General features: G+C 41.3%; 1 protein-coding gene across 2 annotated transcripts in view; it reads left to right on the top strand.

Moving 5' to 3' along the window:
• The window catches only part of fbxl7 (F-box and leucine-rich repeat protein 7), an 88,302-nt gene that overhangs the window by 51,156 nt on the left and 23,016 nt on the right, over positions 1-14,130 (top strand). The window contains exon 2 of one of the 2 annotated variants that reach the window (XM_066687218.1): positions 10,689-11,175. The exons of the other annotated variant lie outside the window; for it this stretch is intronic. The gene's annotated coding sequence lies outside the window, so the exon portion shown is untranslated. The remainder of the gene's footprint in view (positions 1-10,688; positions 11,176-14,130) is intronic. 2 annotated transcript variants of the gene reach the window in all.

Raw genomic sequence — 14,130 nt, 5'->3', positions numbered from 1 at the left:
CTGGAAGGGCGTGAGACTGGTGGAAGAGCTGGTAAGGGAGTTCTGGGCGTAACCAATGTAACCAATTCAACAACTGCTGACGGATGGAAGCGGGGAGATAGGTCAGGTGAGGAGGACAGTCAGGAGGCGTCGGGTCGTTGGACAGGGCCTGCTGGATCTGTGCCATGATGTCCCATCATATCAGTGCTACAAGACATGCCGGTGATGATATGGGATCTGTGGAAACGGGGACATCGTCAGAACAGAATAACCGGGATAAAGCATCTGCCTTGATGTTTTTGGAGCCTGGCCAGTATGTGAGGGTAAAGTGGAATCACAGGGCACAGGGAAAGAGCTTTTGAGGTTGGCCGTGACGTTGTGACAACACGGCCCCGACTCCGGATTCAGAAGCGTCCACCTTCAAGACAAAGGGAAGCGAGGGATCTGGATGCTTTAAGATGGGAATCCATGATGAAGAGGTGTGTGAAAGCCGCTGACGCTGCAGGTGTCCACTTCAGGCTACGAGCGGCACCTTTGAGAAGTGATGTAAGGGGAGCAGCAACAGAACTGAAGTTACGAATGAACCTCCTATAAAAGTTTACAAATCCCAGGAGTCGCTGAAGCTCCTTTACTGTGCGGGGTTGGGGCCAGTCGGTGACAGCTTGCACTTTCCGGAGATCCATGTGTACCCCGTCAGCATTGATGACGTACCCCAAGAAACTGACCTGTTCACGGTGGAACTCGCACTTTTCTACATTTACGTATAGTCCATTCTGCAGGAGGCTGCGCAAAACCTGGTAAACATGAGAGACGTGAGGAAAAGGTAGGGGAAAAAATCAGAATATCATCAATATAAACAATGACAAAACTGTTTAAGTATTCTCTCTCAGGACATTTTTAACAAATGCTTGGAACACGGAGGGGGCATTAGCCAATCCGAAGGGCATAAGTAGGTATTCGTAGTAGTGTGTCCACTACTGGTCTAAAAGATGGTTTTCCACTCATCCCCCTTACGGATTCGAATCAAGTTGTATGCACTGTGAAGGTCCAGTTTGGTGAAAAAGCGAGTGCCACGGACTTGTTCCAACGCTGCTGGCACCAGAGGAAGAGGGTACTGGTATTTAACGGTGAGGTTGTTCAGACCTTGGTAATTGCAGGTAGGGCTGGGCGATATGGCCAAAATACATTATCATGGTATTTTTCACATTTTTGATGATATGACGGTATTTATTAGTGGCCATTTTATACTGTTTGTAAAGCAAAAGTAATAGGACACACCTGACATTGAATTACGTTTCCCTGTTCTGTGTCAGTTGTCTTGAAACCAAATCATGTCCACACTATCAACGACGCACCTTTCTTTGGGACAGATTCATTGGGGTCACTGCTGTGAAGTTTCACCCACACTACTCTCCTCCATCTCATCTTCATTCATTGTGCATTGATCACGTCTGTTTGTACATGTCAACACGCAATACACATGGAATACATTTTCGATATTTGGCTGAGGTAGTAAAACAAGGGTCACGCTGAGAAGCGCAGTTCTGTGCAGTGATAGTGCGTTCTTGAGTGTTTTTGCGTGACGCCACTAAGCCACTATCTGCACAGAATCGCACAGCCCAGCACAGTTCTGAGAAGCTGCTGCGGGAGGCGAGTTGTGGCTGTGAGACACAAGATTATGCAGAAATCAAGAGGGATGTATTTAGCTGAATGAAAACTACTACTGCCCCCTTGTTAGTGGAGGTGAATGTCAACTTTCATTTTCAGTACACAATGAAGCTGTGAACAGCATTGTCAAAACCACAGATACAGAATTCTAGATCGACTTTATTAAATAATGACATCAATTATAGTTAAAAGTATAATGTAAATCTATGATGCACAATAATTAAGTTGTTACTTAACTAGACAGGGGATATATGCGTCCTCTGGGAGGGGCTGTCCCTGGCAGCAATTCAATGGCACAGTCTCCTGGTCTTTGAGGTGGTAAACAAGCTGCTGTAGATTTATTGAAGACTGCAGAGAGGTCTCTGTATTCAGAGGGACAGCTGAACAGTGAAGACAGGAGAGGACTTTCAACGTGCGTGGCTCCACACTGGATAGATGGAAAAGCACGGTTCTCCCCACTTGACGATTTCTCCTAGGAAATGATGGGATTGTGATGTGCTAACCAAGGGAGTCCCAAAATGACCTCAGCACCGGGGGAATCAATGACAAGAAATGATATTCCCTCTAGGTGAAGTACTCCGATTTGCATAGTGAGGGACTGGGTTCGATGAGACACACTACCGGAATCTATGGGTTGGTTATTGACAGCCTTGACATGGAGTGGAGGTAAACAGGGAATGAGTGGAATGCCCAGTTTTTCTATCATTGTACAGTAAATGAAGTTGCCGGCAGATCCCGAGTCTATTAAAGCAGAGACAGACACGGTGTTATTCTCCCATCTCACTCTGAGTCATAGTGAAAATCGCACATTGTCCCGTACTCACTGAGGAAGTGGAAGATGAGCCGGGGCGAACAGGGCAAGCATCACGGAAATGTACTTCGTGACCACAATAATGACCACATCATCTGGGAAGGCGGCAGGCTGATTAGCAAAATACAACAAACATTGCAATAGAAACCCCTCACATTTATCTGGATTACCATCAAAGTTCTCTGGAGTTGCAAGGTGTACAGGCCGAGTGGCAGGAGCAGCTGCCTCGGGTGCAGCAGCAGCAACAGCAGCGGCAGGCGTAACAGCAACAGGCAGAGAGGCTGAAGCTGGGCTTGATTGTAGCTGCTGAAGTAGGCGATTCAAAGTGTCTGCGATCTGTTGTAGTTTGGTGTCATGGTCAGTCAGACGGGCTTCCTGAGAAGCCATGGCAGACTGCAGCTCGGATTTCTCTGCTGGGTCCATGTTACGAATAAGTCTTCTGGCCGAGGGGGTGAGCCGAGGGGTGATCCCGGTGAAAATCTTCTGGATCGTACCCCTCCCAATCCACAAGGTATTGCAGTCCGGCAGTGACGAGAAGCAAGAAGAGTCCGAACAGCATAAATAGACCATCATCCAACAGCAAGGGAGGAGGAGGAGGAGCCGTCGAAGAGGATGGTTGAGGAGCTGGCAGTGGGTCAGAGTTGGGATAGGGACTGGGGACCACCGGTTTGAGTAGGGAGACATGGAACGTTGGGGAAATGCGATAAGAGGTAGGCAGCTGAAAGCGGTAGGCAACGGGGTTGATCTGACGGAGGATCTTGAAGGAACTGATGAACCGAGGACTGAGTTTGCGACAGGGGAGACCATGACAACAGCAAACTAGTCTGAATATTAATAATAATATTAAATAGTAGTATGTAGTATGTTAAAAGCTGAATTGAGCTGAGGCACCAACGGACTTCCCTGGCGCACATGGAACAGAACAGCATGGCTCATTTTAATAAATTAAAATACAGCCATTACACACAAACGTAGCGAATTGATGGGTGGATGGTACTATTTGTACTAACAGCCAGCTGAAAAACACAATTTCTGTTTTTTATTCACAAACAGAGGCCCTCACCTGTCTTGACGAACCAAGGCGAAGGGCAAAAGGAGGAAGTCTCTGTGCAGACGTCACCTTTAATACAAATAGTAAGAGGAAGGGTCCTGTTTAAATGACGGGCACAGGGGCCAATGGCAGCTTTGATAGTGACGTTTCGATCAGGTTCCTACGGAAGTGTATAAAAACCCTCCCCCTTTGGCAGTGCTTCCTTTTTCAGATAACCCCAGTTATCATTGCATTCGCAACCTATCATTCAATTGTGTCAATTGTTGGTATAGCTTTTCTTTAACTGCCTCCACTGCTTCAGGTTGGAGTGAATCTTGCTTCTGTGGGGTTCCTGGTGTAGCGTTAAGTGGGGGTGTATTTTGATAAGAGCATTCATAGCTCTGAGCTGAAGCTCTGATCTAAAGAAGACCTCTCCCCCAAAGTTATCAGATTTCCTGAGCTCATCGGCACATGAACTGTTCTATATCAAAGGAGGATGGCACCGAGAATGGGCCAAATGGTTTGGAATCCCTGCTGTGAAATGTCTGGGGAATAGGGCCTAGAGGTAATAAAAACCCTTTGAAGCAGGCGAGAGTCGAAATCCAGACACAGAGCTACGAACCCAGGCCAACCGGCTTTTCCAAAAGATGGCATGGATTGACATCAGTCATAAATCGAGCCCCCTCCAATAGGACACTGGGGGCTGAAACCAAAATCCAATCTCACAAACTCAAGAACCAATCGTCTATTGATCTGACAGGCGTTTAAAAGCTAGCGCACGGCATCTCTTTCTCTCTCTCTCTCACCTGAACCAGTAACTCGCTGCCACAGCTCAACCTGTAGCTCTGTTGCCAGAACCAGAACCAGAAACCAACAAAGTCTTTGCTGGCAACAGAAGATTTAAACTGGGAGAAGGAGATTGAGCCGTACGAAGAATTCTTTAAAGAACTTTATTCAGTTAAAGAACTTTAGAAACTGCGCATGCCCGCCTGTACCCATCTAAGTTGACTGCAATACGAAAGTGTTCAGTCATTTAAATAGCTATTGAGTCTTAAGAAACTTGACCCTTGGAAACTAACAGGGCCCTGCTTTCCTCAACGACTTTGTCTTCAAGTAACTACCGTGGAAACCCTGCTTGCAAAGAAGATTTTCTGCACAACCTTGGAGCCTTCAAACCAGTGGAAAATCTGTTTGGAAAAGACTCTACTTTCGTGAAACCCCTAATTCCAGGTGCATCGACTGAGTGGAAGTTATTGGACAAAGCCGAACCGGACTGCCTTTGTTCCAAACCACACGGACCTCGTGCCGTGTGTTTTATTTGAGCCCGAAGACAGAGAAGCCTCTCTGTGACGAAGTTCAGATAAATTAACAGTTTGGAGTTTATTTATCATGACATTTGAGAAGTCAATTAGAAATGTTATTCTGTGAGTCATAAACTTTAGAATGTGTAATATCATTTAGTGTTTTCTTAAATATAAATGAGTGCTGCATTAAACTGTTTTGTTTGACAATTTTAGAAATAAAATCTGTCAACGCCGAGAAATATCTTCTCATTCCTGTTTAACTGTTTAGTCTGAAATTGACACACGTTAATAGACACTAGATTATAGGTGGCCCTGCCTATCCTTAATCATTGAACAGTAATCAATTAGGGAGAATTGTGGTAATAAGAAATGATAGAATCTTTCTCGGCACCCAAACGTAAATGAGACTGATATATATATAACTAGAAGTTATTTGACTTAAATACTAATTTGCATTAGTTATTTAATGTCTGACTAACAATACTAATGAGAGACTCACTAGTCTTACTAACTGGTATTGTAGTCAATGTGTATGTAATTATTGTGTAACGTTTTGTGTGTTATCATATGCCATTCCATGGTCTTTGATTTGGTCACGGAAGTGATTTGTCTTTGATTTGTTGATCTTGAGTGAATTTTAATTAGTGTAGTGCTACCTTTTATCTTTGTTTTTAATAAATTTGAGAATTTATATCTTTGGAATTGGTGTCTGTGTCCAATTATTGCAGAAATTGAAACATGAAACTATGTAACTTTGTAAATGCACACGATATCCAATGTTTAGAAGTTTTGTACCACATCTCACACCCTCAATAATTACATATTCCCTGGTAATGTGAAGAGGCAGGTTAGTGATACAATCTTGACAGCACAGGCTATTCAGAGGATAATATTCAGTTGTGGGCCGACACCTGGCAGATGAAATTCAATGTGGACAAGTGCAAGGTATTACATGCAGGTAATGAAAATGTCCACCATAATTACACTATGGGATGAATAGAACTAGATGAGGTAACGCATGAGAAAGACCTAGGAGTCTATGTGGACTCCTCACTTTCTCCATCCAAACAATGTAGGTAAGCAATGAAAAAGGCAAACAGAATGCTAGGGTATATTGTCAAAAGTGTAGAATTTAAAACAAGGGAAGTAATGTTAAGACTGTACAATGCACTAGTTAGACCTCATCTGGAATACTGTGTACAGTTCTGGGTTCCACACTTCAAGAAAGATATCGCTGCTCTAGAGGCAGTTCAGAGCAGAGCAACTAGACTTATTCCAGGTCTGAAGGGAATTTCATACTCGGAGAGACTGAGGGAACTGAACCTTTTCACTCTAGAATAGATAAGATTATGTGGGGACTTGATGCAAGTCTACAGAATCATGAAAGGCATTGACCACATCAAACCAGAGGAGCTTTTCCAGATCTGCAGGGACACACGGTCCCGGGGACACAAATGGAAATTGGGCTTCAAGGCATTCAAGACAGAAAACAGGAGAAAACTTCTTCACACAAAGAATTGTTACAATCTGGAACAAACTCCCCAGCAATGTGGTTGAAGCTGAAAATTTGGGAACATTTAAAAATAGACTGGATAGTATCCTTGGATCATTTTGTTATTAATGGACACCTAAAAAGCATGATGGGTTGAATGGCCGCCTCTCGTTTGTAAACTTTCTTATGTTCTTAAGGGTTGTGTGGCTGCTGTACTTGAAAGAGGGGCAGGACAATTTCCCTTAGAGGGCCACTATCCATGTCTTCCCCCTCCAGGATGATGGCAATCTCTTTTAGAGTTGTCATGTTTACTGCAGTTGGCACATACTATTCTCCCCCGTCTTTGTCCCTTTATTGCTGCCTGCCTTGCACTCCCCTGTCTGTGTCCCTGCTTGCCACACCCATGACAATGGCCTGTGAATTGTACAGGAGACACAAATGCCTTATTCTTTGCATCCCCCTTATCCTCAGTCAGCATGTTCTCTGTGTCCATTGGTGGAAGCAATTATGCAATGTCTCCCCTAACACTGTCAGTGTTACTACTATTTTTCTTTCAGTATTGTAATGCCTTATTAGAGTGTGAATAGGATTCACTTTTTTCTCACTTCACTGTTTCTCTAGTCTTCTGTGACTGAGTTTCGGTACAAGATTATGGTGAGAGCTTGTACCAGTTCCCCCACTACTCCCTCCTTTGCCAGTCTCTCTGGCTCTGTTGGTCTCTAGGGCAGCGTCTACATTATTACCTTCACTACCATTGCTTTCTTGGTTTGAATCATAATCACAATCATCCCAATCCTTCCTATATCCGGCCACTTATTCCTCCAACAGATCCCAATCAATATTACAGTTTTTCAAAGCCTCTTTACTTCTAATGCCTGCTACTCTACATACTGTCAAGTTCTTGATTGTAGTACTAACTTACTGAGGTGTGGATGAAGGTAATCACACAACAACAAGCTTTCTTCAAACGATTAGCAGGTTTATTAATGCATTTACAATACAGACATGCAGTGGTGTTGCTCAGACTCCAGCGTAGAACGAAGGTGTGCACCCTCCAAGCCAGGAGCCTGCGAGCAATCAACTACTTAACTAACACATTTCCTTATTTTCTGTAACACCAAGGCATCCGGTTTGAAGTATGCTCACCATTGGCCAATAAAAGAACACATGAGCACCTGGTGCTGAAGCATAATATGCACCCCCCAAAAAAATCGTAACCCCTGCAACAATACTTTGTGTTCTTTTTTCAGCTTTGGACTCTTATGTCAAAAATTGACTCCTGTTACATGGTTCCCACAGGTCCTTGAAATCCTTGAAAGTTTGTGAATTTGAGAGAAAAAAATTAAGGCCTTGACATGGGTAATTGAAAGTGCTTGAATTTATGTATTTTGTGCAAGAACAGAAATTGAAGTTCTTTAGATTTTTTTTTTTACTTACACATTCAAGCCTCTCTCTCTTTTTAATTGTTTTCTGTGAGCTTCTGTAAAGCCTGCTAGTTCTCATTATAAAAATTCTCAGTGTTGTAACAGTTATTAACCTTGACCCGTGTCTCAAACTATGCCGTGTTGGGTCGTTGAATTTGGGGGAATCGGGCCTGGAAAATCCTTGAAAAGTTCTTGAATTTTATGTTTAAGAAGGTGTCGGAACCCTGTCTGTAATCAATGTATTTTCTTGCTGTAATGTGTTCATTCTATCCAATACTCTCTCCAGTCTCTCTTGTATTTGGAGGAAAAGTTGGCATAAAATTACAATTCCCTTATTCTGACTACCCCACCATTCACTCTGTTGACTTGGGGCCCACTTTGGATCCCAACCACATTTGGTAATTTTCTCATACATTGTAGCACTTTTACCACTCTCATACTGCCACTTTCATACTACTTCATACTACTCATGCATTTTGGTACCTTTTCCACTCACACACTCAGTTAGTTAATTTATACCACTTATTTTATACATACACATAACACCATTCATATTCAATGCTTGATCAAGCCTGTTAATCTTCAGCTAATGATGCGCACCTTGTAATTACTGACCCCAACTGCTGTCAAATCTTTCCTACAGACTTACAACCCGCAACTACACATTAAAACATACACAGAAATTTTGTGATCAGTCAACTACCTGACCTGGCTTGTCTAACTAATGTCGAACACCATAGGGTCCACAGTGGTAACTGCTGTGAAATCGTTCCCACAGATTTACAGCCCAGAACTACACATTCAAAATAAATGCTAAAAAGTTGTGATCACTAAATTACCAAAACCGTCTGGCCCAAGATGCACGTGCTCAACAATATCCCATACCTGACAATACCTTTACCCTCAAAAAACATTTTTGCAGTTCTTTTGATCCTAATACACATTTAATTCAGTCTCAGTCTGTTAGCATTCTAGCCTATAACTATGAAAGGTGGTTTTGTTTAGGTTAAATGTACTCACCCTTACAGGTAAATTGGTAACAGCCAAAGGATGATCAGCCACAGCATATTCAGGGCCCTTCTCGCAGCACCATTTTCTGTAGTGGATTTATTCTCCGTTATCCACAAACACTCAGGACTCAGGTTAATTCTCAGCTCTGGATATTTTATTCAATGCATGCAAGTGAAGTGCACCCCATCACTCATGAAGCAATAAAGCAACTCATACATATATACAGACATATATACATGTAGTTTTGATGGGCATGTTGGTTGGGAGGGCACACATTATATTTGGTGGGACCTGGGAAGGCCTAATATATCACAACCAATCATATGATATTGGTGTAAGGTGAGACAGAGAAATGGAAGAGAGGTGTGTGTTGAGCCCTTCTTGGAAATAACTGCAAAAGTCATTGAGATAACACAAATAGAACTTTAATCAAGCTAGATTAGAAGTGTCATATCAGGCCCGTTCCCTCAGTGAGACTTAACTTTTACAAACATAAGTGTAGCTTTTTATTTAAAAATGACATAGAATGTTGTGACCGTTCGTCCAATCAAAAAGCTTCAAAAGATGCAAGCTCCGCAAGGTTCATAGGCTGCCCTTCCCAAGGGAGGAGGTCATCATGGAAGCAGATGTCTGGTCCTGTTACAGCATACAAACTGTATGATCTTGGGGTTTTCTTAACAATGAGGTAACATCTTTAGCTTTGAGAGGAGAAACGGGAAATCCACAAACGGACAAACCTATGGGCGATACATTCAGACAAACCCATGGGCAATACATTCGTGGGCCGTTTCTCTTATCATAGACAAACAGAATTAGTGAGAGGAATTAAGAAAGGGAATATCCTTAACAACTGCTTCATTGGCCTTTTACTAATAAATCCAATTTGCCAAATCTACATATGTAATTATTTCTAATATCAATATCAAATATTATACAGCTTATATTAAACATTAATAATGACTCTTCAGTGTGTTTGCTTGATTGACCAATTTCTGAGGCATATATCATTCCTACTATAGCAGGAGGTCACATACCTGTTGTTTCAGGGTTCCTTTGTTATATATGCAGGCAAGCAAAGTGTTATACCCGACTCCTGAGTGTCTGCAAATTTGACTGGCAAAACCTTTTTCTAAATGTTGAGTGGTGATGACTCGTCAGTCTTTGTGTTTGCACTGTTAGACCTCCATGGTGGGGTGCCTCATCAGCCCTCTGGGGTGGGTTGTGCCTCGTTGGGCTTCCAGAGTGCCTTGTCAGCCCCTCTATTGCTGGAAGGATACTGAATATATATTCTGAGCACTGAATAAATATAAAATAAAATTAAATATATATATATATATATATATATATATATATATATATATATAAAAAAGAATGGATCTGTCTGTCTACCATCAGTCTGTGTGTTCTGTTCATGTTCTGTGATGAGGTCGTTGTTATATTCATTTAAATGTTTGGTTTGTATTCTGCAGACAGTGTTCAATGAACCTGCATGCATATGAATGTCCTCCTGTTTAATCTTTAAATATTTATTCTACTTGAACTCTACTGGTGGAAAAAAAATGCGGCCTGAAAAAGCAGACAAGCCTATCTATAAGTATATTGATCTTTTTCTGAAGTGGCACCTTTGATCAAGTTGTGTAGACTAAAATAAAGTTCTCATATTTGCAATTTTCTTTTTGACGTGTTGAGATCTCATATTTAATTTTTTATCTATTTGGCATTCGGAAAACATAGTTTTTTTTACTAGGTCTGCAATAGGGAATTATTTATATAGCCACACTGGTTTCTAGGGTTAATACAATAGAATAACACTAAAAATACACAAACACATAACATTTCTGTCCAGAAAGTATCCTATTGTAATACAATTTAATGATTATGTATATAGTACTTGGTACACACCATTCAGCCTTTACTGAAATTAATGGTGAAAATAATACAAGCATGGTGTACCCCAATCTGCCTATAGGGATGATGTCATGCAGCTGTTTGCAGACAAGAGGATACACACACCCAGGGAAAAGAAAACAGCTTTCAGCAAAAGATAAGTACATTTTTTGTAGAAAAAAATAAATAAACATAGTGAAACACTAATTACATAGCTTTTCTTTTAAATCTCATTTCAGACATTTGCAATTATTCTATTGTCTTATCCCCTGACTTCCAGAAGGGCCAGACATTGGTTGATGTTTGTATTTAAGGCTGTCCTGCAAACTCTCACCTCAAAAATGTATTGGAAAAATAGCAATTATCAAACAAGCTCTCAAGACTCATGGAATGTTTTGCAGTGCAGCCTTAAACTAGAGGTTCTGGAGCCTATAAGGTTGTTCAAATGTTTGATAACTGATATTTTTATTGTTGATTGTGATTGCTTTTCTTAATGTGTGTATGTTCCACAGTCCCGGCAGCAGGATGAACTCGGCAGGGGTGCATCAGAACTGACTAAGGGGGCACAAGTAGGTCTTTGATGAGCGGGGGCGGTCAGTGTTCGAATTGTGTCAGAGGTCTTGGGGGATGGTGCTGGCGAAGTGTAACAAGAATTACCATAAAACAAAATGTTTTTTGGAACAGCTTGGGTATCTTTTTAGTTTACATTAATTTTGTTTATTTAAAAAAATCTTATACAAAAACAATTTTTAGAGGTAAGCCACAAGAATCACAGTATGATTTCAAATAATGCCATCAGGAAACAATGAACGTATGCATTTATTACCCATTGCACTACTGTTCCACAAACATGTTTGCTTCACTTGCTTTCAAGCAAGTAAGAAAAAAACAAAAAAAACATAAGAACATAAGAAAGTTTACAAACGAGAGCGGGCCATTCGACCCATCGTGCTCGTTTGGTGTTCATTAATATCTAAGTGATCCAAGGATCATATCCAGACTGTTTTTAAATGTTCCCAAACTTTCAGCTTCAACCACATCACTGGGTAGTTTATTCCAGATTGTGACTACTCTCTGTGTAAAGAAGTGTCTCCTGTTTTCCGTTTTGAATGCCTTGAAGCTCAATTTCCATTTGTGTCCCCGGGTGCGTGTGTCCCTGCTGATCTGGAAAAGCTCCTCTGGTTTGATGTGGTCGATGCCTTTCATGATTTTGAAGACTTGGATCAAGTCCCCACGTAGTCTCCTCTGTTCCAGGGTGAAAAGGTTCAGTTCCCTCAGTCTCTCCGAGTAGGACTTTCCCTTCACACCTGGAATAAGTCTGGTTGCTCTCCTCTGAACTGCCTCTATAGCAGCAATATCCTTCTTGAAGTGTGGTGCCCAGAACAGTATTCCAAATGAGGTCTAACTAGTGCATTGTACAGTCTTAACAATACTTCCCTTGTTTTAAATTCTACACTTTTGACAATATACCCTAGCATTCTGTTTGCCTTTTTTATTGCTTCCACCCATTGCTTGGATGGAGAAAGTGAGGAGTCCACATAGACTCCTAGGTCTTTCTCATGTGTTACTTCATCTAGTTCTATTCCTCCCATAGTGTAATTATAGTGGACATTTTTATTACCTACATGTAATACCTTGCACTTGTCCACATTGAATTTCATCTGCCAGGTGTCGGCCCACACCTGATTATTATCCAAGTCCCTTTGAATAGCCTGTGCTGCCGAGATTGTATCTGCTGAGCCACCTATTTTAGTATCATCTGCAAATTTGACAAGTTTGCTAACTATCCCAGAGTCCAGATCATTAATGTAGATTAGAAAAAGCACAGGCTCTAATACTAATCCCTGTTGAACTCCACTAACAACCTCACTCTAGTTGGAAGCAACTCCTCTTATCAACACCCTCATGGTGCATGCTGTCTTGGTGCAGTTTGTGCCCATTCATCTTGGCAGACATGCTCAATCTCTATCAAGATTGCTTATGGACAGCAGTTGTCAAGTCTTTCCACAGATTCTCAGTAGGATTGAAGTCAGGACTTTGACAGGGCCTCTCAAAGCCATTCATTATATGATTCTTAAGCCACTCCAGTATAGCTTTCATTGACCTGCTGAAAGGTACATTTGCATCCCAGTTTTAAGCCTTTAGTAGACTTCAGTTTTTTCCTTTAGTATTTGATTTTGCTCGGTCCATTTTTCCTTCAATCCTAACAATCTTTTTACTCTGTGCTGGGAGATTTGCTGCTCAGTTTGGAGGAATGGCCCAATCTAGGCAGGTTCTGAGTGGTGTAATGCACCTTCCATTTCTTGATGATTGAGTAGACTGCTCACAGGGGTATTCAGAGACTTTCCATATTTTTCCACATAAATTATCCACATGAATACATCATAAATTAAATTGTAATACATATTACCTAGTTTCTGTACAATCAATTAATCAAATTAGACAACAAGTGTCGATATTTCAGAGTTTAAATCACTATTTCAGTGATTTAGTCTCAACCCAGCAATATTGGAGCAGGATCACAGTGACCTACTTTAGACAGGCAGGTTTATTATGATACCTTGTGGTCAAATATGGGAACTGCAAGAAGCACTAATAAAGGCTCGTTGGGGCAGCCAAGGGTCTCAAAAAGTGGAAGCAAACCTCTTTCTAATGAAGGCTGATCCTATTTCAATTTAAAAACTAACATATCCTTCTCATTGTTGTGAAAATATGTATACATTTGAGTAGGCTATTTTTAGACTAGTTTATACTCATGCCTTCTTTGTCAGGGACACTTTACATATGATAAAGGCCATGGATCTTTAAAGTATGTAGGCAACTGCAGTGTTTTATGGGCTGCTGCAGTGGTCTCAAGTAAGCTATTGTCATGTTGGTGCCTCATACTGCTATTGGCCACCTCCAGAGGTCACAGTCTCTTGAGTTTTAGTTCATTTTTCCCCTTGATTGTCAGTTAATCTCCACATAGTTAAGTTCATTGATCCTTGTTTTCTAATTAAGTTCAACCACCTGCTCCTCATTTCCCTAGCGAGTGGGCATTGTTAGCGATTCAGGGACTGGAGTCAGTATCCGTCCACCCCAATAGTATTTATGGCCAAGAGCCGCTACTTCTACTTCTTTCTGTTTTCATGTTGAATGTGTGGAGTAGGTTGTGTTTATAACACATTATTTCCTACTCAAAGTGTCATAACTAGGGCTGTGCTGGTAAATGGTATACTCCCTCATCGCAGTGTCATGCCCTCACCACAGTGAAAAAAAATAACCAAATAAACTAAACTTGGGGAAGTTATGGGTCATGCCTGTTAATCAGTTTAGGGTCCGTACATTCATATCTGTGTTTCTCTGAATAAACAAATATGTTTTATATTCTAATTATCCAAAATATTTTTTAAAGGCAAACCTTCAAAAAATGTAAGCAGTGTCAAAAATATTTTGTCATTTCAGGGGCTAAAATGTAGGAAACTTTCCTATACAGTTGTCAGACTTTCCTTCTAAAAGGACGAAACATTAGACTCCCATTTTAC

Source organism: Amia ocellicauda, chromosome 2 (genome assembly GCF_036373705.1).
Source record: "Amia ocellicauda isolate fAmiCal2 chromosome 2, fAmiCal2.hap1, whole genome shotgun sequence".
NCBI classification, from domain to species: Eukaryota; Metazoa; Chordata; class Actinopteri; order Amiiformes; family Amiidae; genus Amia; species Amia ocellicauda.
Note: the sequence above shows the minus strand (reverse complement) of the source record. Positions and strands in the feature narration are given on the sequence as shown.